General features: G+C 33.6%; 1 protein-coding gene across 11 annotated transcripts in view; it reads right to left on the bottom strand.

Moving 5' to 3' along the window:
* Nucleotides 1-24,959, bottom strand: part of IKZF2 (IKAROS family zinc finger 2) — a 197,510-nt gene that overhangs the window by 77,718 nt on the left and 94,833 nt on the right. Inside the window, exon 1 of one of the 11 annotated variants that reach the window (XM_074191453.1) lies at nucleotides 14,295-18,233. The exons of the other annotated variants lie outside the window; for them this stretch is intronic. The gene's annotated coding sequence lies outside the window, so the exon portion shown is untranslated. Of the gene's footprint in view, nucleotides 1-14,294; nucleotides 18,234-24,959 lie in introns of those variants that run through there. 11 annotated transcript variants of the gene reach the window in all.

Here is a 24,959-nt window from a genome sequence, read left to right as displayed (position 1 = left end):
AATTTTCCAAAGTATCAATGAGGATAGGAAATCCCAGTTGACACTGGGGAGACTTCAGCCTAAGTCCTCAGACTCCAGAGAAGTGCACTGCTACTGAAGTGGTGCTTAGTTATGCAAAATTAACTGCTACCACTTTCACTCTTGGCAAGTCTTTTGATATGGATCATTCGAAGGCCATCCATTAAGTGAGGAATCATGCCTTGGGTACTGCAGAGAGGGTAATCTAAAATGTTTTATGCTCTACCTTTCCTTGGTTTTGCTTCCTTTACAACCCATCAGAATGGGACTGGCAGGAATTAGCAATTCAGTTAAGACTACTAATAGAACCTGCTGTGTGTTGTATTCATGTCCACATTTCTGGAGTTGGTAAACTCACTCATCCAGTGGTGCATGGATTCTATCACTACACGAAGTAGGGAGGTTCCCTTTTTTGCTTTGGTCAGACAACTACTATCCTGAATTCCCAAGCCACTAGCTGCCTGGAAAATAAGATGTGTGTCAGAAAAGGGACTAAGTGGGAGTGTGTATGGAGGCATCACCACCACCAGAAATACAAAAGGCAATCTGACTGATGACTGATCTGTAAATCCATCTGTGATATAGAGATCCTTAATTCTGCACTAGGGAATATGAAGAAGCATAAATAGAAGATACTGGGGCAGCTAGGTGTTGCAGTGGATAGAGCACCGGCCCTGGAGTCAGGAGTACCTGAGTTCAAATTTGGCCTCAGACACTTAATAATTGCCTAGCTATGTGACCTTGGGCAAGTCACTTAATCTCACTGCCTTAAAGAAATAAAGAAAAATTAAAATAAATGGAAGATACTGTTACTGTCAAGAGTTTATAAATTATATGTGAATATATTTGCATATTCTAAAAATAACAATAAAAATTTATAAACAACATTTAAGTTATTATAAGCACAATACAAAGAATGCAGACTGCAGAAGAGTTATATAATGAAAAGAAAAATTGTGAGTTGAGGTTACTCAGAGAATGTTTCCTAGAGACAAGGGTTTTGTGCCTGTTTTGAAGGAAGCTGACTGAATTGTTGAAGATAAGGGGCCATAATACCCCAGCTTCTGGGCTGGACTGAGACTTGTTTGCACAACAGAGAGGAGGAAAAATAAAAATGTGATTAGTACCCAGAGTACAAGTTTTCCATTCTTAGAACTGTGGTTTCTGTGGATTACCCATGTGGTCTCTATAGCATAAAGTAATTCAATTTTACTGGTTCTAAAAATATATAGATTTTAATTTATATACCATAAATGATTAAATACTTAAAACATTTGAATATTCATATAATTGTTGCTCATTTGATTTTTAGTACTCAATATTATGTGATATCTACCATTCCTTTTTCCTATACTTTCTACAAATAACTCCTCATGTTTATAATCTGAATAGGATTTACAAAATGTTTTCCTCATAAGAACCTTATGAAGATGTAGTAAATGTGTTCTTTTTCCCACTTTACTGATAAAGAAATTGAGGCTGGAAAAGGTTAAATTACTTGTCCATAGTCACAAAGTTAGTAAATATCAGTCAGGATTTGAACTTAGGCTAATGTAAAATAAATTTCTGTACCACAACAACAAAAATTTTTGCTGAATTCCCTTGATACCAATGAAGGAGACCAACACATTCAAAAATGTTGTTCAGTCATTTCAGTCATGTCCAACTCTTGGTGACCTCATGTAGTCACTCTTTTTCAAAGACATTGAAATGAATTGCCATTTTCTTCTCTGGCTCATTTTACAGTTGAATAAATTGAGGCAAATAGAATTGAATTATATACCTAGGGTCATGAGGCTAGCAAGTAACTGAGGCAATATTTGAATTCAGGTCTGATACTCTATAATCACTGCACCACTTAGCTGCATAAAAAATGTATAAAAATTAATAGCTTAAAAGAATTCAATGCATAGGGAGCAAACAGAAATCTCATCTCCTGAGTCTTAATGACCCTGTCATATGATATTCTACTTGTATGAATGATGAGAAGTAATACAGAATCTTACAAAAATGTATATACATACCCATATGTATATATAATAATATTACAAACACAAACACACACACACACACACACACACACACACACACACACACACACACACACACATAGTGACCTCATTAGCGTAGGAAACTCCTGTTGAGGAAATCCCCTTTGCCAACAAATACAGGCACCTAGTCTGCATTTTGGTATTTTAAAAAGTTGCTTGGGGCACTGAGACTTTAATTGACTAGAGTCATCTTTGAACACAGGTCAAATTTGAATCTAGGTATTTCTAATTCATGCTCACTCTCTATCCACTAAACTAAGCTTTCATCATATTAGTTACTCCCACTTATAACTCCCAAGCAACTTATAATAAATTTTTATTGAATGGATGAATAGCCCAGAAAAATGGTCAAATTCAACTTGATTTGACCTAAGTGATATTTGAACAAGGAATAAATTCTAGAGAACAAAATCTATACTAGGTTATAAGCGTTCAAGGCTAGAACCTACACTTCCCTTTCATTTTATAAACATATGTGGGCTTAACATAATTCCATGAACTTAGCAGATAATATTTGGTTCATTCTTTCATCAAATAACCATTATACAATATTAATCACTTACTGTATGCATATCATGTAAAACTGTACTGGAGATTTTAGAAAAATGCAAATAATTTTAAATGGTCCCTTTTTCTTGAGAAATTTAAGATCTAGGATAATGATAGTTTTACTTCTTTAGAATTTGGGTGGCTTAAAGCAATTTGCATATATATATATATAAACACATACACATATATAGATAGATACATACATACATATATTTAGAATTAACATAAGCACAGATAGCTTAAGAAACCTGTGCCTAATGTGGTGAAAGGCAGTGGACCCTTAAAGTTAGAATTAAAATATTTTTATAACTTTATTATAGTATTGCATGTCAATGGACTTTAAAAATGATAATGAGAAAAATCTTTTGTACCAAGTTCCACTCTGATTGTTCTTAATAGTATGCTGGTGATTCTTTTATCTATTCCAGAGTAAAATGTAAGCTTTGGAAATCTTTGAGTAGTCCTGGAAAGCTTCCTTTTCATAAGTTTGTGGAGCTAAAGATAGAGAGGCTCATCAGTTGGCTATCTGCTTAATGATAAGCTCTTTGGACATAGCAACCAACACAACAAAGGAACAAAAATATTCCAAAATGGCCCTCAGTCTAGTGTCATCAGCTTCTCTTTCTGCAGTGAAAATGATATAGTATTAGAAAGGTGGGTATAGGAAGAAAACAATAACCGAAGTTTCAAACTGCCTATAAACATTAGTATATTTCTATAATAAAACGATAAATTTAGGGGATTTGCTCATGGATCAGTGAATGAACAATTAATTGGAGAAGAATCATGTTAATCTTTGATATTCACACTATATATGAAACTGGATGACAAGAGGTAATTAAGGATTAATGAAAAGATGGCTCATAATCTCTTCTTAGAAGGCAAGTAAAGAAGGTGACAGATATGGTTTAATAGGCATCCAAAGGAAAAAGAAACATCTTTCATGGGACACTTGATCATTTTAGGTTGAGAGTTCATGATAGAAGATTATTTGCAAAAGGAATATCATGAAGATAAATGAAGCTCATCACAATATATATTGCAGATGATAAAGAAGAAAAGAAGTTCTATGAAGACAGTTTCTTTTAAAAATCAATATATTCTTTAATATTTGGTGACTTCAAAGTAAAAGTGGCCATAAGTAAGGAATGGGAAAATATTAGAAAACATTCAGATTAAGAAATGAGTCAAAACAAGGAATGAGCTACAGGATCTGATGCCGAGAAAAGGGAGAAGAACCAAGAGAACGATATACATGTTAACAACATTGTGAAGTGATCAACCTTGATGGAAGCAGCTCCTCTCAGCAGTCCAGAGAGCTAGAACAACCATATTAGACCAACTATGTACAATGCTATCCCCACCCAGAAGAAGAAAAACAAAACCAAAACAAAGAACTTCAGAATCTGATAAACACTTTACAAAAATTCTCTCTTATGTATCTCCTTCCCTTAATCCTAATTCCTCATATCAAAAATGACTAATCTGTAAACACATTTATCAAAAATATGTATGAACAGTGTTAACCTGAAATGTTTACCACTGAGGGGAGGGGGTAGGAAGGGAGGGTAGAAGGACATTTTGTAACTTAAAAATATACATGCATATGGATGAAGGTTGAAAAACACTTTCATAGCATCTATTTCCAAAAGCAAAATATCAATTAAAAAAATGAAAAAGTCCATAGACTTAACAATTATACAAAAATCTCACTTATGCCTCTTGGATACAGTCTTACTTAGACTTGGAATTAGGAACACCAGAGTTTAAATCCTGCCTTAGACATCTAATAACTGTGTGTCACTGTTCACTTAATTGCTGCAAGCTGGTATCCTTATCCACAAAATAGGAATAACAACAGTACCTATCTTCTCAGGACTATTTGTGAGGATCAAATGAAAATATCTGAAATGTACTTTACAAACCTTAAAGAATTCTACAAATCACAACTATTATAATTATTCAATGGATCTGTGAACAACAATGAAATTAAAACAACAAAATTCTTTAAACTGTTAGATAGGAAACAATGTTTATAGATGTGTATTATTAGATCATCAATTGGTTAGAGAAGGGATGAAAATCAATATCAAAGGAGAAGAAAAATGAAAACTTTAGATGTACAATTAAAGATGTACTTGGCCTATTTAGACAAACAAGTGACATCAAAAACTGTGGAATAGATAAAGGAACTTCTATCAAAATAAACTATCATCATTTTTCTAGGGAAGTTTAACAAAAGAAGACCAAGAATTTCAATGAGGATATCACCAGGAGTCTAGAAATAGCTTCTGTGAGCAAAAAGTTAGACTTCGGGGCACGCAGTCTATATGGCAGTCAAAGGACACACTAGTTTAGAATGAAGGTTCATTTGCTGAATGTTAGACAGAAAGGTGGTAAAAGATTATGATCAATGCAGTCTCATAAAACAACAAGAAGTAAAGCCTGACCAAATAATCTTTAAGGTATTTAAAGACAATAGAGGAACATCAACAAATTGATGAAAATTATAAAAGATCTGTCAAGATTTCTACAGAAAGTCTCTTTCTCCACGATGGCCATGGTGTCATTTGATGTCTAATATCACAGTTTGTATGAGAAATGACAAGAGATTCTTAAGGCATATTAAATCAAATAAGAATATTATATCCTTAGTAAATACCATGGATCTTTTTATTACAGAATAACAGGTTAATTAAAATATGCCAATAACTATTGCATATGCCTATTTTTCTTTCCTTACAAAAGTTTTGTGTTATTTTATATAAGTATGGAAGGTGACAAAGGGAGAAAGAAGGAACAAGTAAGGTTTTTGACAAACCTTATTTTCTAATAGACTTACTTCCTTTCAATAACACAAAACTACATTCTCTACTTGCCCTTCCTATCCTTAAATACATAAAATGCAAACCAGGATATTGTACCCAGAATTACAATTTCCATCAAACCAGCTGTCATAGAAGCTTACAAACATACTTATACTGAAAAAACAATACAGTCAAATAGTCTAAAGAGTTCTCATTAAACCAAGAAACTCTAGGGAGTTTAGCAAATTAAATTCTATCTTTATTGATTCAATCTCTAGTGTCCAAGATTACTGCACTGATTTGACAATCAATGTTCTACATCCAACCTTTGGAAGGCAATATTTCTTATCTCTGAAATAGCTATAAAAAGACAAGATTTTTTTTCATTTGTATAGCAATTGTTTAAAGCACTGCTCTAAATAGAACAAATTAACAATAGGATTTCTAGGGGAAAAAAAACAAACTAATAAACAAATCCTTGGTATTCAGTGCAAGAGTTTGTTAAAATTCAAAGCAATTAATGATATTAACAGTAATTTCTTATTTTAAAAAGGTCTCCCCAACTCTTCAAAATTTGTCAAATCAAAGAAAACTTTCATCCTGGTAAAGTGACAAATGATAATCACCTATATAGCCAACTTTTAAAAGCCGACAACCAAGCTGGGAATCAGGAGAAAAGAAATTCAAAATCCGGCCTCAGGTACTTAGTATGTACAAGTCACTATAACCATTTTGCTTTGAAAAAAAAAGTTAACAAATTAACAATGTGAATAAGCAACAATATGAAAAAGTGCTGTGAACTGATCCTACCATTCTTGGAGAGCAATCTGAAATTATGCTTAACCTATATGCCTATACCTTGTGACACAGAAATAACACTATCTAGGTCTGTTTCCAAAAATGATTAGGGATAAAAGAAAAGAACCTACACGCTGAAATATTTATAGCATTCTTTTTGTGGTGGCAAAGAACTGGAAATTGCAGGGATACCCAGGAACTGGGAAGCAGCTGAACAAGTTGTGGCATTTGATTGGTGATGGAATACTACTGTGCTCTAAGAAATGATGAGCTAAATGATCTTGGAAAAGCATGGAACAATTTGAAAAATATATGAAAAAATAATGGAGTGAAATAAGTAAGACCAAGAGTATATAGTAACAGTAATATTGCCTTAAGAACAACTTTGAGTGATAACATCATTTTGACTATTATAAATACCCAAATTAACTACAAAGGGAATAATAAGGAAAATCCAGAAAAATAACTGATAAATAGAAGTATATATAGAATGATTTTACATACATACACACACATATGTACATATTTGTGTCTAATGGTGGACATCTCTAGGGCGGGGGTGGTGAGGGTGGGAAGGGAGGGAGAATAGAGAAAAGAAGCTATATATAAGAATTTTATTATATATTTTAAAAGAACAGAAAATTGTACATAATACAAGTAGTTTTAAGTACAATCATCTTTTTTCTATTATATTATAGAAATGCTTATTTTATTTAAGTTCAGAATAAAATAAATAATTTAAAAAAGTGCTCCAAGTCACTAATAATTAGATAAATACTAATCAAAGCAACTCTGTTCACAGACTGATATTTAACAGATTGATGATCAATTCATCAATCAATTAAATCCATAAGATTTGCCTATATTGGCAAAAAAAAATTTTTTTTAAGGCAAATGATGAAGGAATTGTAGGCAGAAAGAGCTGTAAATTGATACCTTCTAGGGAGAGCAATTTGAAACTGCCTCAAAAAAGATACTCAACTGTACAAACCATATAAACCTGTATTATCAAGGCAGGGCTGGAATTCCAAAAAAGAGAACACAGAAAAAAAAAACCTCTTACATACAAATAAATAATTTCTATCTTTGTAGTGGTAAAGAACTGGAAATTATGAGGGTTCCTATCAATTGAGGAACAGCTTAAGAAATTATGTTAATGTATTATAATAATATTTCTATAAAAGCAATGATGAAAATAATGGTTTTAGAATAACCTGAGAAGACATATGAATTAAGTAAGAGAACAATTTAAAACCTTTTTTTTAGGAAAAAAATAATTTATTTATTTTTCCAACTAGATGTCATGGTACTTTCAACAATCTTTTTTTTGTCAAGGTTTTGAGTTTTGCATTTTTCTGCCTCCTCCCCCTGACAGAAAGTTATCTAATATATGGTATACATGTATATCCATGCTAAACATAGATCCATAATCATGTTGTGAAAGAAGAATCAAATTGAAACCAAAAAATACCTAAGACAACTTTTAAAAATTGAAAATAGCAAGCTTTAGTGTGCATTTAAACTTTACAATTCCTTCTCTTGGTATGGATGGCATTTTACAACCCAAGTCTTTTAGAGCTGTTTTTGATTATTGGGCTGCTAAAATGAACAAGTCCATCATAGCTGATCATCACCCAGTGCTGCTGTTAGTGTGTGTAGTGTTTCTCTAGTTCTGTTCAATTTACTAAGCAATAGGTTTTATTTTTTTGAAGACATGTCCCTCACAATTTCTTATCCATTATCAAACAGTTTTGATGACTGATGTTTGATAATATGATTTTAGATCTCGTATAGCTAGACCACCTTCCTTTACATTTTTTTCATTAATTCCCTTTATAATCTTGACCTTTTGTTCCTCCATATGAATTTACTCTTTTTTTTCCTAACTTAATCCTCCATGCTGTCTCCCCTCCATTTGTACTTTTCCCTCTCCTTTTACCCTATCCCTTCGCAAAAGTATTTTGCTTCTGAATGCCACCTACCTCAATTTGTCTCCCATTCTATCAACCATCCTTCCTTTTGTCCCTCTTTCCCCTTTCCCCTTCTTCCTCCCCTCCCTTCTATCAGATTTCCCATCCCTTCCCTTCCCCCTTTTCCCTCCTAATACTTGAAGGGTAAGATAAATTTCCAAACCTAATTGAGTGCATGTGTTATTCCTTCTTTGAATCTCAACCACTTCTTGCCCCCTTCCCTTCTTTCCCTCTACTGCAATAGGCACTTTGCACTTCTTCAAGTGCTATAACTTCCCCCATTCTGCCTCCCCCTTCCTCTCATCTCATTGCAATCCATCCATTTTTAATGTCTTAATTTTTTTAAATCATTCCATCAAAATCAACTTATGTTCATACTTTCAGTCTATGTATACTCCCTCTAATAGAGTTACAATTCTCAAGAGTTAAGAATCTTCCTCCCAGGTAGGAATATAGACAGTAATAGTAGTAGTAGTAGTAGTAGTAGTAGTAGTAGTAGTAGTAGTAGTAGTAGTAGTAGTAGTAGTAGTAGTTGTAGTAGTAGTAGTATTTGTCTTTCATTTTAATAAGAAAAAGAAGATCATGACATCAGGGAGGTGATGCCATGACAAGTACATGAAATGGATTTAAATGAGGAAATGCTATGCTAAGCCACCAGCCTCACTTTCTCCTCCAGAACCATCTGAGTCCAGTGGCCATATATGAATCAGGATGACTGGAGATGACCCTGGATACAGGACAGTCAGAGTTATGTGACTTGCCCAAGGACACACAGCTAGTAAGTGGCAAGTGCCTGAGACTAGATTCAAACTCCTGTCCTCTTGAATGTAAGGTTATTGTTCTATCCACTGCACAACCTGGCTGCCCCGATATAACCAGTACAGTCTTACTGAACAGCAGTATTTTTCTTTTCCTGTTTACCTTTTCATGGATTTCTTGAGTCTCCTGCTTGAAGATCAAATTTTCTGTTAGGCTCTTGTCTTTTGGAAGTCATCTATTTTGTTAAATGTCCATATTTTCCCCTGAAAGACTATGCTCAATTTTGCTGGTTAGTTAGTTCTTGGTTGCAATTCAAATTCCCTTGCCCTCTGGAATATCATATTCCAGGCCTTTCTGTCTTTTAATGTTGATTCAGACAGGTCCTGTGTAATCTTGACTGTGACTTCTCAGTATTTGAATTGCTTCTTTCTGGCCACTAGCAGCATTTTCCTCTTGATCTGATGATTCTAAAATTTGACTGCAATAGTCCTTCGCATTTTCGTTTTAGGTTCCCTTTCAGGAGGTGATCAGTGAATTCTTTCAATGACTATTTTGTCCTCTGGGTCCAGGATATCAAGATAGCTCTCCTTGACGATTTCCTGAAGAATGCTAGTGAGGGTCTTTTTATGATCATGGCTTTTAGGTAGATTAATAATCCTTAAATTAAATATCCTGGATCTATTTTCCAGGTCAGTTGTTTTAACAGTGAGGTATTTTACATTTTCTTCTATTTTTTTCATTTTTGTAAAATTTTGTTTAACAGATTCTTGGTGTCTCATAGAGTCATTAGCTTCCACTAGTCCCAGCCAATTTTTCAAGGATGTATTTTCTTCAGCAAGTTTTTGCAACTCCTTTTCCAGTTGGTCTATTATATTTTTAAAGGAGCTGTTTTTCTTTTTGAATTTGGCCAATTGTATTTTTAAATAATTTTTCTTCTTTCTTTATTGCAAGATATTAATTTTTTCTTGCATTTCATTTCCCAATTTTTCCATTTAGCTTTTCTGAACTCCTCTAAGAAGTCTTTTGGGGCAAAAGATCAATTTGTATTCTCCTCTGAAGCTTCAGATGAAATACTCCTACCTTCCTTTTCTGAGCTAGCAACCTTATCTCCAAGATAATTTTCAATAAACACTGCTTTTGCTTTTCTATGACCTTTCTTATTCCTTTTGGAATTTGTTACCAATCACAAGGGTCTTGTGTTGGGGGAGGGGCTCGTTCACAGACCTTCAATATTTAAGAACTCTAGAGGCTTGCTTAATGATCTGGGATCTTTGATGTTAGGAAATTTAGGGGGATGCTCAGTGGACCAACTGGTAAGGGATGTCTGAGGGTCTCTCTCTGGACTGGCTGGGGAAGTCAGTTGTCCACTCTCTGGGCTGTTGGGAAAGGTAGGAACACCTGGGGCTGTCTCTAGCCTGTGTGCACAGGAAAGTCAGAGGCTCAGGGCTAGGAACAGGTTGTCCATGCCAGCTGAATAGCATCCGAGCACCACACTGGAGCATTCCCAGAGTGCTGAAGCTCTCCCAAACTGTCTACCTCATAGACTGAACTGCAAAAGCCTCCATTCCCACCCTCAAGGATTTCAGGGTAGTCCCCGCTTCACCTCACTGGGTCTCTGTTCTATGCCTGGGACACCCATGCTCCCTCAGTAACAGAACCTGTTGGAAAATGTTCCACTCTGTTCTTTTGTGGGTTCTATGACTCCAAAAATCTTTTAAGAGGCTTAATTAATGTTGCTGCTGAGGGAAACCCCATAGAGTCTAATACAGTTCCTGGTTTCTCCTTGTCATCTTGGCTAGAAGTCTGATTTAAAACAGTTTAAAGACAATTTAAAAAACCATAGGATTTTTGTTCAATTCAATGACCAACCACAAGCATATTACATAACTCCTGGGAAACTGATGATATACTCAAGATGCACACATTTTTGGACATGGTAAAATGTGGGACTTTATTTTGTTTGACTACAAATACGAATTACAAGGATTTTTCTTTCTTTTTTTTTTCGATTGGAGTGATAGGAAAGAAAGAAATGTTTCTTGATTTAAAATGTGATGACTACTTAAAATGAGTGAAATTTAAACCAGTTTGTTTCAATTTTCTACAAAAAGCACAAGATAGTGATTTACTTAAAAGTGAAAGATGTGAACAATTTTGTAAGATTCTGACAATTTTAAATGCTGAATAAAATTACTAAAATGAAATATATTATTTCCAGACGAGAAAAAAACACACTACATATGTGGGAATCTGTGTACAGTTAGACCATTAACTAATTAGATCCAAGAGCTCTTGAACTAATTAAGTTAATGGCTCTAATCTGTAAGATTTTCATCTATTTGGTTTATTCAATATGATAAAACAAATTGTTTTTTATTATTTCATTTCTCTTTCTGGGGGTACTGGAACCTTATTATAAAGAATTCCCAATGAAGAAACTCTGGCTACTAATGATGATTAGAACCTATAGATATATGGAGCACCGGTAGGTTAAAAATTGTCCCGAGATCACATAGCCAGTTTGTGTTAGAAGTGAGACTTAAATATAAGTCTTCCTGACTTGTATTTAAGAGACCATCTCTCTATCCCCTAATGCAGGATACCTGTCGTGTATATCTTAATAAATGTCAACAACGAATCAAACAGCACAGATATCTTCTGGGATTGAAGGTTTTATTTTTTTAAAGCTTGTAGGCATTTTATGATTTGGATTAGAAGGTTTCTCTACTAGAGTCAACTAGAAAATTCATGCAATAAATGTCCCTTGTACCTAGGAAGAATAAATATTTAGAGTTATATACCCAAAGAGAAAGGTTATTCTAAACTTGTTTTGATATAATCACTTAAATTTAATGCTTAGTATGTTTCCTTTTATTTAAGTTGTTATATCAAACCTTTTCCTTTTTGGTTTTTTTTCCCCTTGACAATTTTCTAATCACTAGTCTGCTTCTATTGGTGTTTTATCATAGATCTCAGGAAGAAAGAGCAGATTTCTCAGGTTCAACTTTTATTAAACTAATATTGATTGAGTAATAGTAGAAGTGGTAGTGATAGTGGTAGTGGTAATGGTAACAGTAGGAATAATAATCTAGTGTGGTTGATGAAATATTATGTAAGATAGATGTATATAATATATATAATCCCATTTAGTAGACTATTTTAGACATTTTAAATTGACTGCAGATAATGAATATTGCCAAAGATAGCCTTTCTCTGATACTTGGTTGATAATATGGAACACCCCAGATCACACAGAAATCCAAAAGCAGATAGAGTCAAAGTAACTTCTAGAGTCCTGACTAGCTGGCACTCAGTCCAGACATTAAATACTCTTTCAAAAAAAAAACTAAAATGCATTATTTGACAAATATTTAACATATATCTTGTTAAATAAATAAATAAATTAGAAATTGTTTTTCCTCATGCAATTTAAGAACAACTTCAGTGAACAATTTAAGAATTAATGTAAAGCATTATACTTCAAAAGTGAAACAAAATTTTGCCTAAAATAAAGAAATGCACCTTGTATTAATGTCCTAAATATCTAATGGGCATATACAAGATACAGAAACAAAAAGCTAAAAATCAGATGCCAATCTGCATCCAGACAGGGAGTTAGTTCATTGAGAATTCTCTATACAATTCCAATATATTCCCATTCTATAGAAAGTAAGGCTTTTAGATACTGAGAATAACATATATCAAAAGTTGTGGAAGTTCTTCGTAGCTGCTTAAGAATGACAGAAATTACTACCTTTGCATATTCAAGGTTTATACAGGATACCTTTTAAACAAGATAGTTAGATATGCAACAAGTGGAATGCTGTGAACAGTTCCCTCCAAAAGAGAAAGATAATGCCATGGTAATAATCATGGTAAAAGTCATCAAATTCAAGTGAAAATATGGGGGGGGGTAGGAGCTGAATTAGTGCTTTGAAATATAATGTTAAATTTAAAAGATATTATTACTTTAATCAAAGCACAGTAACTTACAACAATTTATTAATCTTTTGCTACAGAAAGGTAAACATTAGTCTAATTAAGAGTAATTTTGTTTTATCACAGATGAATCCATATTTGGTCTTTAACCGAATCACATCATTCAACTTTTAGAAAATCTTTTCTCCCAAGTGATGTTAGATAAAAATAATTCCCATTTGGGGCGGCTAGGTGGCACAGTGGATAGAGCACTGACCCTGGAGTCGGGAGTACCTGAGTTCAAATCTGGCCTCAGACACTCAGACACTAGCTGTATGGTTCTTGGGCAAGCCACTTAACCCCATTACCTTGCCAAAATAATAATGATAATAATAATAATAATAATAATAATAATAATAATAATAATAATAATTCCACTTGTAGAGCCCTAATAAGATTTTAAAATTTATTTTATTCTGAACTGACACTTAAAGGAGTTCCTATTAACAACAAAATGGTTATAATATGTATATATAATATGTCTTCTTTAACTTAGTGATCTCTTTAGCTTTGGTTCCTGATTTCAGGCTTTACACCAGACCAAGAAAGAGCCTGGATGTTCTTTGACTATTGATCCCTGCTTGTTCTTACTCCAGGTCATCTGGGTTCCTTTATTGACCTCCATCTCCCTGAATTTGAGGTTCAGATCAAGGTTCCTGGGATGTCCTGGTTTGCACTGTTACCACTGATAGCTTTTGAGTTCCCTGACGGTGCCACTGAAGGTGCTTCTTGGGGGAAGCTCTCCACTCTTGCTGCTTCTGGACACTGTCTTAAAGGCTCCATCTATCTCTGGCCATCTGTAGTCAGCCTAGCAGGCTACTTGTTTGTTGGTCTGTCCTAGGGGTGGGTTTGTTGATGCTTCTTTTTCATTTTCTCATGAGCTTCTGGAAGACTTTTTGTGTAATTTCTTCTTGGAAGAAATCACTATTAGTTTCTCATTGTACTCTTTATCACTTTTGGAGAAAATTTCAGATTTTTTTCTGGAACAGATATGTGTATGTGGGTGTATGTCCTCTGTTCAGGCAGTAATCTTGGCTGAAAAGTTCTGACTTCTTGGGTTTATGGTGTAGTGCTAAAAACAGCACTCTGAGATTGACAGTAAAGGTATTCCTACTCCCAGTTTTACAAAAAAGTAAACAGAGGCACATAAGCAAAGTGATAAAATCAAACAGCTAGTAAACATTATATATTTAGGATTCACATCCATTTAACATTAATTTAAGTGATTCATAGGCAAACTATTAGATATTCTAGAAGAGACACTCTTGGTTTAAATATACAAACTATTCTATCCAAAAATCATGATTCTATAGAAAAGGTTTAATTTGCAGTATGGAAAGAGAAAATGATTCCAGGTCACTTACTGGCCACTGGTCATTAGTTCTTCATTAGTAGCTATGAGCATAAAGACACTCCTGGAAATTATGTCCCTATTACCCAAACCACGGAGGGTGAAGGGAGAGGTCTCCAAAGATACAAATCCCCTGGCAAGCTTGTCAAAATAATGAAATTATTTTTCTCTCAGTTCTCAAACTTCTTCCAGCCCCTCTATAGATCTGAAGGGAACAAATCTACTGATGAGAATATAGACTAGAGGAGGTTCTTTCCAAGATATGGGTTGTCCTTGATAGTCTATGAGGTCCCATAAGGCTCAGGAGATTCTGTGATGGGTCTTCTTTCATACAAGACTCTATGAAGGGTCTTCTCCATGCTTGGTCCAAAGGTAGGTCCAAAATAAAGCTGAGCTCTGCTTCATGGGACCATGTTATTCAATTGTTTTTCAGGAATGTCTGATACATTGTGACCTCATTTAGGGTTTTATTGCCAGAGACACTAGAGTACTTTGTCATTGCCTTCAATAGCTCATATCACAGATGAGGAAATTGAGGTTAAATAAGGTTAAGTAATTTGCCCAGGGTCACACAGCTAGTAAGTGGTCAGAGATTATATTTGATTCATGAAAATGAGTCTTCTTGACTCCACGACCAGAACTCTATTTCCACCTAGGTGCCCCTATGGGACTTTAGGGACTCTCACTTTGGGACCAAAATAGATTTAGGGTACTCAGTTCTGAATTGATACACAAAATAGGGCTGGGGTAAAGTGGGGCAGAGTCAGTGAGGATGAATTATGCACTGTGAATCAAGAGCTTTTTCTTTGGGAGTGGTCATGTAAGTAAGGGAATATGGTAGGAAGAAAAGGTGAAAAAATTGAAAATAATAATAATAATAACAATGATTATTTTAAAAAAGACTGAGCCAAGAAATCTGGGTCCTAGTCTAACTTTGCCAGAACAAGCTATGTGGAAAAGGCAAATCAATTGACCCCCTGCGGACTTCCCCATTCCCTCATTTGTAAAACAAGACAGTTATACTGGAAAATATCTAAAGTCCTTTTTAAAAATTTCTAAAATTACACAACTTATCATGAAAGCTAAATTATATAAATACTTAAGGAAGTGTTTTGGAGTTTTGTTGCTGCTGTTGTTGCTTTTAAACCTGGATGAACCTTGGGCAAGCCAGTTTATCTTGGACTCAATTTCCCTATATTTATAATTAGGATAATTTCTAAGATTTTTTTTCAGCACTAGTTGTTATAGTCCTAAATTCTATCTTTAACTCCCCATAAAAATATATATTTATTGATTTGAAATTCAAGCAGACATATTGCAAAGATATTTGTGTTTTCACTTGTCGGAAAATAATTAGCTGATTTTAAAGCAACTTCAAAGTTTTGAGAGCAGTTTTCTTCTACTAGGCAGGTCATAATAAAAATCCAACTTTTCTCCAAGACTGTGCTTGGTATGACAGTCTTTGCTCAACAGAAACAATTATCCATCTGGAAAACATAACATATCTGCAATGTGGAAGATTTTAATTTTCACACTTCCAATAACTTTCTAGTCTACCTAAGACCTTATATATAGTCAGACAATTATTTGCAAGGGTAGAGTTTTCATGACTATGCCCAGTTACATAAAGTTGGAAAGAAGAATTTTACATTTAGGTGGGAAAGAAAAATAGTAAGAAGTCATTAAATTTAATAAATATCTATATTCACTTTTCAATCATTTGTGACAATTAAGGAAAGCAGTCATTGATAATCTACCCAGGGAATAAGGAATTTTTCTGAGAAAAGCAAGGTGATATCCTGAGCAAACAGGAAAACATTCTTCTGTGTTCAGGTTGGGCTTTTCATTATTTTATGTTTCTGGCCTCAGCTCAGATTCTAAAGGGAAACAGAGAAGCTTGATGATGGCTAATCGCTCTTTTCTGATATAGAATATGATTTACCTAGTAGATAAACCTTTAAATAAAAAAACCTAAAAATTAACTATATCTGAGGATCTTATATTTCAAAAATAAAATATTTTCCATCCCTCTGGATCATTAGTCCAGCTGTTCTAAACTTAAAAAAAGGAAGTGCCCTTTGATTTAGTGCAAAAAAGTAGACTCCTTTCTTTCAAAAGATTAAAAGAGGGAGTGTCTCTTCCTCCCTCATGACTGAGGGGACAGTGAGGAATCAAAAGGCTAAAATCTGAGCTTACATTTCGATCAGGCCTACACAAAAGAATAAATGGATAAAATCTCTATTTTCAATCCTCTTCTGGTATTCAGAGGCTATATGTTTTCCTTCCTCCACCCACCCTAGTCAATTCTACTGTAACATTACTGTCATATTCTCAATCCTTCCTATTATGTCCTTTTCTGTATCATCTCAACTCTAAGTAATCTTTTGCTACCATTCTTCACATCTCATAACTCCACTGTAAAATTTACAGTGACCCCAACTGAGAAATTAATCCTAGAATTTTAGAGAATAAAAAGGAGTTTAGAACTTATCTAACTCATTTTTAGATATTAGAAACTCAACTCCTTGACAGGCAAAGTAATTTACCAATAAGCAAATAGCTATTCAATAAAAATAATTAGTAGCTGAAGTCTCTCAAATTCCTGTCCAATGTTTTTCCCATAATCCTACATTTTCATAGAAATATATATGCATCTTACACATACTTATAAATACATATATGTGCATGTATATACACACAGACATACACAGACATACACACACAAAAATTTGTCAGTGTGTTAAATAGTACTTGGTTCATTCTAGACCTTTTGTACACTTGATTGTTGACATCCTTCAGATAACTGGAGAACTAAATTTCAATATGTTAAAGAGTAAAGTGGTACCAAGACAGGTATGATCATGTACCTTTCTATGTTAGTATCTCCTTAAACAATACAAATTCAATTGATACAATTTCAGAAATGGTGAGCTAGAAGTTCATTGCTCAAAGTCTAATTAACTCATCTAAATAGAAGGTAATGTGAGGATCAAATGAAAAAATGTATGAAAAGTGTTGTATAAAATATCAGATATTACTGTTACCATTGCTATTTTTGTTAATTGACTTTAAAGTTAGAAACTATTCAGCTGAAAAATTTTAAATTAATGTTTCAAAGATAAATTAAAGGAGACCTATAGGTCAATATTGTTAATGAATATCCATTCAAAATTTTAAAATAAAATCCTATAAAATAAATTACATCATAGAAAAATATTCATAACAGCCCTGTCTGTGGTGCTAAAGAATTGGAAATCAAGCAAATGTCCCTCAATTGGGGAATGATTTAGCAAACTGTAGTATAAGTATGTCATGGAATACTATTGTTCTATTAGAAACCAGGAGGGATGAGAATTCAGGGAAGCCTGGAGGGATTTGCATGAACTGATCCTGAGTGAGATGAGCAGAACCAGAAAAACACCGTACACCCTAACAGCAACATGGGGTTGATGATCAACCTTGATGGACTTGCTCATTCCATCAGGGACAATTTGGCACTGTCTGCAATGGAGAATACCATCTGTATCCAAAGAAAGAACTGTGGGGTTTGAACAAAGATCAAGGACTATTAATTTTAATTTAGGGGAAAAAACTGATATCTTATTGTCTGATCTTACTATCTTTTATACGTTATGTTTCTTCCTTAAGGATATATAGTTTCCCTCTCATCATATTCAATTTGGAGCAATGTATACCATGGAAACAATGTAAAGACTGGCAAATTGCTTTTGTGGAGGTTGGAGGGAGGGAAGTAAGATCAGGGTAAAAATTGTAAAACTCAAAATAAATAAAATCTTTTTCAAAAATTAAAAAAAGGAAAATAAAATACACCAATTTATTCAAGAAATCATTAATTTTAACCAAGTAGGATTTATACAGGGTCTCAAATTAGGAAACAATCAACATAAGCATATCAAAAACAAAAATCTATACAACCTTATGATTATATCAATAGATATGGGAAAAAGCCTTTAGCAAAATACAAAATTCATATTTTTAAAAGCATCTTGCATTAGGGAAATAGGGAGATCTTTTTAATATCATAAGGAATATTTACCTAAAACCAAAAGTAATCAACATATGCAATAGGTATATATATATATATATATATATATATATATATATATATATATATATATATTAGTGCTTTCTCACCAAATATTGGAGTAAAGCAGATATGCTTACTCTCCTCTCAATTAGATGGTATAACTCAGGAAATTCTAGCAATAGAAGTAAGACAAGAAAGAATTTAAAGATGTAGAGAAAACCAAAGCGGACTTAACATTATCCCTATTTGCTGAAGATACAATAATTCATTAGAAAATGCCAGGGAATCAACAAAGATATTAAGTGAGTAAATTAATAGCTACAATAATGTCTCAAGCTACAAAATAAGGAAGCATAAATGAACAGCATTTCTGTATTATAATAAAAAACAAACCCAACAACAATAATGTAAAAGGAAATCCCTTTAGAAAATAACTACAAAACATAGAAAATGTGGAGGGATTGATCTACTGAAGGATACAAAATGTTGGTATAGATTCATGTACAATAAAATATTTAAAATATGAAGAATAACTTAAATGCTTGGAGAAATATTCAATGTTCTTGGCTAGGCTATGCCAATATAAAAAATAAAGTAATGATACTACAAAAGTCAATTTATAGTTTTATTGCAAATCAGGTATATCTCTAAAGATTCTATCTGGTACCCTCCTCTCTTTTCTTCACTCTCTTTATTAGCTTGCTTGATCATTTCACCAGTTTTCATAGATTCAATAATCACTCTATGCTGTCACCTCCTAGACCTACTGATTTATCCCCAATCTCCAATTTTGCCTTTTTATTTTTTTTAGGTTTTTTTTTTTGCAAGGCAAATGGAGTCAAGTGGCTTGCCCAAGGCCACACAGCTAGGTAATTATTAAGTGTCTGAAGCCAGATTTGAACTCAGATACTCCTGACTCCAGGGCTGGTGCTCTATCCACTGCACCACCTAGCCACCCCCCAGTCTTGCCTTTTTAAATGCCTACTAGATGCCCCAAATTGGCAACAACTGGAGCAGTGGCCAGAGAACTGAAGCTATAGTCAAGAAACCCTGAGTTCGAATCCAGCCTTAGAAACTAGCTGTATAATCCTGGGGAAGTCATTTAACCTTTCTCTGCCTCAGTTTCTTTTTCTGTAAAATGGAAAAAAATAATACTTCCCCGGGTTATTGTGTGGATAAAATGAGATAATATTTGTAAAGGTCTTTGCAGATTTTAAACCATTAAATAACTGCTAGCTATTATAATAATTATCATATTTATAAAAACTGTATTCTCATAAATATATTATACTCAACTTGTTCAAAACTGAACTCATTATCTTTCCTCCTGTGCCCTTCCTTCTTTTTATGCTTCCGATTACTGTGGAGGTCACCACTGTCTGTACAGGTATCCAGACTTACAATCTATGGATCAATTCGGGCTCTTCACTCTCTGTAGACAAGTTCTTTCACTTTTACCTTTGTGCCATCACTTGTCTACATCGCCTTCTCTCCTTTGACATACTGTCACCACTTTGGTACCCCAAGTCCTCATCAATTGCTCCTGGACAATTGATTGGTTGATTTTCCTGGGTCAGGTCTCTTCCCACCACAGTTCATCATCCACTCAGCTGTCAAGTGATCTCCTAGAGAGTCTGATCTCTTAGTCAGTAAAATCCAGCAGTTTCCTAACACCTTCAGTATCAAATATAAAGTTCTGTTTGCCATTCAAGACCTTTGACAACCTGGTCTCTCTTATATTTTCATTTTTCTTCATCTCTTCCTCCCTAGCCTCACATGCATTCTGTATCTGCTGATACTGCCTTCCTTGTTATTCCCTGAAAAAGGATATTTCATGTCCCAAGTATTTTCACTGTCTGCCTTTCATGTTCAGAATGCTTTCCCTCCTTACCTCTGCTTCTTGGCTTCCTTCAGGTTCCATTTAAAATCCCATTAGAAACTATTCTCCCCAACCTCTCTTAATGCTAACATTTTTCCTCTGTTGAATTATCTCCACTTGATTCTGTTTATCTTGTTTGTGCATAGTTGTTTTTCCATCTCCCTCATTAGATGGTGAGATTCTTCAGAGTGACCATCCCAAAGATGGTCACTGATAAAATCAAACCAGCACTGGTTTTTTTTCAACAATGAACAAAGTAGAACAAATTGTGATATGTAAGTGTAATGGAATCTCTTGTTCTATAAAAAAAAATTACAAATACACTGAATATAGAAAAGCATGAAAAGGTTTGTGTGAACTGATAAAGCATGAAATACAATTCAAATGGAAATAACAAACATAAAGCAACTGAAATGAATGCTGTAAAATTATAAGAGCAAGCATGGTCCCAAACAAAAGATAGGAGAAGAAACCCCTTATGTCTTTGCATAGGTGGAAGGTAGATGGATATGGGACTTCAAAGATCTTTTCTAATGTTTTCTTTTTTCTGATGTATTGACTAGCTTTTTTTTTTAATCTTTTGTCTTTTTTTTCTTTTCTTATAAACTTTTTTTTGGTCATATAAAAAAAGGAGCAGGAGGGTGATAAGGGGAAACTTAAGTCATACAAAAACAATAAAATTTATATGAACAATGCAATTTTGAATATGAGCTTTTGCTCCATTTTTATTATCTATAAATAACTAAATACCTTAATTTTAGAAATATCTATTATCAAAGAGTAACATAGGATTTTTACTATAAAATTATAATAATAAATTCAAAATAAAACTCTTAGTGAAACCATTTATTGAGTACAAAGTGTCATCTGATTCTCTTGTATCATGAAATAAACTAGGTCTCTTCAAATACTTTTTCTAGAGTTAGGATTCATTGACATAGCACTATGAGCCATCAAGAGGTAGTATTTTGTGCAAAGAAATTAAAGGGGTCAATTTATCAATACCCAGAAAGCTTTAATTAATTGAAAAAATGTATTTATTTCTATATATTTTGGTAACATGAATCCTATTAAAATTCTATTAAGATTTCTTAATTTAAAATGTATTGTTACAAACATAATGATTGTAAATAATCTTTGGCATTCACTCTGTGACCTTGGAAAAGTCACTTATGATTCCTATGCCTCAATTTCCTCATCTATAAAATGGGGGTGGGTTAGACTAGATAGACTCTAAGTTCCATTTTATCTCTATATCTACATTCCTAAGAAATACAAATGATCAAAAAAATAGCCATAAAGATAATAAAATATTATATAAATTTGTATGGTGTAAGTACTTAAGGTAAAAGCAAATGAATTAATAAACAAAATTTATTTGTTAACTTCCTTTCTCAAATCATCTGAAATCTATTAACTTTGGTTTTTATTATCTCCCACTGCTTATAACAACTTATTTCAAATTTCCACACCCTCATGACTAGATTAGCATCTAGCTGATCTCATTTATCCAAGTCTCATTACTTCAATTCATCCATTCATTCAGCACGTTGCTGCTAAGCTCATCTTCCTGAAACATCACTTTTATAATTAAACTATTTTCATTATGGAATGAACAGTAGCTCCTGTATCAAGTCCAAGGTCCTTTGCTGTTCAGGACCATCACAATATTCAGGTCTTTCCCTTAATATTCTGTATATTTCCTGTTATTCCCAATCAAGTTGGCTTTTATTCTGGTTAGAAATTGTTCATTTCTGATGTCTATTAATTATTATTAACTGTGATATTATGCTTGTCAAATTTACCCTTCTCCCACAAAATCTTCCCCCAAAACTGAATCTTCACTGATTTCTCACTCATTTTTAACCTGTCCTCTCCCTCATCCTCTAGGATCAATCTGCTGACAAATCCTATCAATTCCAATTCCACAATCTCTCCAGTCCCCCCCCCATAGTCCAGAGCTTTATTTGGGTGCTTTCTTGGACTATTTTATTAGTTTCCTATTTATTTTCTTTGCCAAGAACTTCTCTCCAATTCATTCCTCATATATGCCAAAATCTTCTTCCTAAGACACAGATGTGATCATACAACTTCCCAACTCAACAATATCAGTGACTCCTTATTATACCAGCAATAATATCTCCCAAGAGAAGTATTTAAGATCCTCTATGATCTGACTGCAGCCTAAAGCTTCATTCTCATTTCACATTAGCTACAATTCACATCAAGATGGACATGAGCAATGTTTGCTTTCTTTTTTGGTCCTTTGGTAATTTCTTAAATATCCTGTATGACTTCCTATAATTACACAATAAAATCACATATGGTGGCACTAAAAGTCATTTAAAACTGCTATTTAAAAGTGAAATTTGAGTTACTTATCTTAAGAAAATAGCTGACCTGAATACATACCCTATGTAAAATAATTACCTAATTTGTGGCCCAGAACTCAAGTTCTAGGCTTATAATGAGCAGGTTCAGGTTTGGGAATTCCTCATACAAGCCTGTCTGTGACTTTTACCCATATCCAAGGTCTTTCCTGGTTAAATCAGACTTTGCCTCAGTTTATGTCAGGAAAGATAGAAAGGGGAGGGGGGAGAAAGAGAGACAGAGATAGAAAGAGAAAGTCAGACAGCCAAGCAGAGACATTCAGAGAGACCTTGGATCCTATACAAGCTCTTTGAGTATGAAATCTATAGATAATGGCTTCCTAGACTTAGAAAATGGCAAAGGACAAGTTGAGTCACTTGGCATCTACTGCAATTACTTTAAAATGAACATTTGCAACTATTAATACTCTTTGTTTCAGTTACAAGGTATCAGACTGTGATAAAAGCACATAAACTGGCCATGAATTAAACTATCCCCAAAATGTGTTGTTAATGGGGACACAGCAATCACCTAGACCTGATGAGTTTCACCTAATACCAAAGAAGTAGCCCTTTAAAGGAATTAGATTTATTCTGTGTAGTTCCAGAAGACATGATTACAATATTGGATGGAAGAAAAGAAAATAAATTTTGGTTTTTTGTATATATAAGGCTCTCTAACAGTTCCAGCTGTCTATTGATGAAAAGATCATGCCTTTCAAAGTAGCACACTGCTAGTAATTAGCAGTTTTCTAACAGAATTGGTACCAGATAATTTTATAATAGAGGAGTATTCTGCAAGGGGTGAAGGATCAAACCAGAAAATATCCATAGTTCTATCAAAATCTAAGATTATATGAAGGAGGACATTTTTGACCAAGAGATTCCTTAAAATACTTCATTTCATCATACAGATAGTCCCCTTTTCTATCTGGGCACAGGGCTAGCTCTGTTTGTAAGGTCAATATTCTACCAAAATATGGCAAAGTATTTCCAGTTAGTTATTTAGCCATTAGTTAAATTTCTGGCATTTAGACAACATAGTATTATCCTTCATTATTCTATAATGAATTACATGGAAATTATGCCTATCTAGCCAATTTTTCCCCTTAAAAATCACATTCCATCAAGTTCAGCTTAAAATACAAAGATAATGATATATTTTCAGGTAGTTCTCAGTTACTATTTTTCACATTTCAATATGAGTAACTATTTTACTTTTGTCCTGTTGTGGTTTGAAGAGGTTTTGCCTATCACTTAAAGACTTTAAAAGGTTGTTTAATTCACTGAAAGGTAAACACAATGATAATGCACATGTCAAAGAAAAAGAATTATTTTATAACAACCTAAGTCAACTATAACACTCTCCTACAAGAGCTTTAAACACACTATATTAATATTTATCTAATTGTATAGATCAATAATAACTTGAGTTTCTGTTGGAATACAATTTCAAAGAACTATGTATCAACTAAGAACACATCACTGAACATAATTCGTGTGTTTTAAGAGAAAAATGACTTCCTATGTGAAATTTTTCTCCTAAAAAAATTAATGCTTTTTCTTTTGGGGTTTTTTAAAGTTTGGACTAGTTGCATTGTTTTCTTTTTAAAATTAACTGAGATAAGAGAAAAGGACTAGTGACATTTTCAAAAATTATTTGATCTATTCTACACTAGAATGGCAAAGGTATTCATTGGGACATTATCCTGTCAGTCTCTTGTAGTTCATGGGGTCATAGTTTATGTTCCCTTATAGATAGAGTTATTAGCAAGTTAGAACTAAAACAGCTATTCAAGACAATCTTTTCCAACTCTTTCGGTATGTGTCAGAGGTGAAATTTGAACCTATCTTCCTGGCTGTGAGGTCAACTCTATGTCCATTAGGTCACACTGTTCTAAATCTATTGAAAAGAGGATTTACAAAACCAATAATAAGATTTTCCTTATTGCCAGAATGGTTCAATAATGGATTCCAAATTGATTGAATGCATAAACTAATAGACTTATGTTAACTTAAGGAAGTCTCTACTGGAGTACCCCAAGGTTATATTTATGCACTTGTGATATCAAGAGTTTTTATTAATAACTTGGATTGAGGCAATATACTACAGCAAAGAGAAAGCCCTTTGGAATCAGAAATACCTAGTTTCAAATACTGATTCTTACACATATTAGATGTATTACCAAAGACCAGATACTCAAATTTTCAGTACAACTTCCTAAGATGATAAATTACAGACTAGTTTCCAATCATCATATTTTTAGAGTGATGATATCATAGGCTGGGACCATAATCTTGGATGTCATGTCTATCCAATCCTCAGATGACCAGAATTAATAGAGATAGAAACTTATTGGACAACAGGGTAAGAATACAAAC

The sequence above is a fragment of the Macrotis lagotis genome, chromosome 6, assembly GCF_037893015.1.
Source record: "Macrotis lagotis isolate mMagLag1 chromosome 6, bilby.v1.9.chrom.fasta, whole genome shotgun sequence".
Classification (NCBI taxonomy): domain Eukaryota; kingdom Metazoa; phylum Chordata; class Mammalia; order Peramelemorphia; family Peramelidae; genus Macrotis; species Macrotis lagotis.
Note: the sequence above shows the minus strand (reverse complement) of the source record. Positions and strands in the feature narration are given on the sequence as shown.